General features: G+C 40.7%; 1 pseudogene; it reads right to left on the minus strand.

Annotated features, from left to right (window-relative positions):
- Positions 1–486: 486 nt before the first annotated feature.
- The window catches only part of LOC102484780 (keratin, type I cytoskeletal 18 pseudogene), a 1,303-nt pseudogene continuing 1,113 nt past the window's right edge, over positions 487–676 (minus strand).

The following is a 676-nucleotide window of genomic DNA, read 5'->3' on the forward strand; positions in this document are numbered from 1 at the left end:
TCAGGATTTTGGGCATGCATACATGTGCACCCGGTGTCTTCAAGCCACTGGGTCTAGGACTCAAACTGCAGTCATCCATATGGAAATCCAGTACTTTAACCACAATGCCAAAAATTACTTTAATTGTCCTTTTCTTGTTGGGTTATAAGAGCACTTTCTGTACATCAGATACAAATGTTTTACCAAACATATGATTCGCAACCATTTTCTTCCATTCTGTCAGTTGTCGTTATACTTTTTGAAGGCATCTTTTGAGGCACAGTATTTTAACTTTTGATGGAGCACAATTTGTCTGTTTTCTTTTGTCATTTATGCTTTTGGAGTCATCTGAGAAGATTTTGCCCAACCCAAAGTCACCAAGATTTACTTCTATATTCTTTTAAGAGTTTTATAGTTTCCACTCTTATTTATTTATTTTTGACATGCAATAATCTCTGCATTTTTTATTGGCCTCTTGCTTCCTAAGGGTACCCTGTACCTGCTGTCTCAATCCCTCAGAACTTTGTTGTCATTGGTCTCAGATACCACCTTGTCATTCACCAGCCTGAGGGTGGCGGACTTTTGGATAGTCTGCGTGGAGTTGCTGCTGTCCAGGGCATTGCTGACACTGAAGTCCTCACCATCTTTCAGCAGGTGATGGTTGGTGGCAATCTCAGCTTCCAGCTTGACCTTGACT

Source organism: Tupaia chinensis, unplaced genomic scaffold (genome assembly GCF_000334495.1).
Source record: "Tupaia chinensis unplaced genomic scaffold, TupChi_1.0 Scaffold000429_1, whole genome shotgun sequence".
Classification (NCBI taxonomy): domain Eukaryota; kingdom Metazoa; phylum Chordata; class Mammalia; order Scandentia; family Tupaiidae; genus Tupaia; species Tupaia belangeri.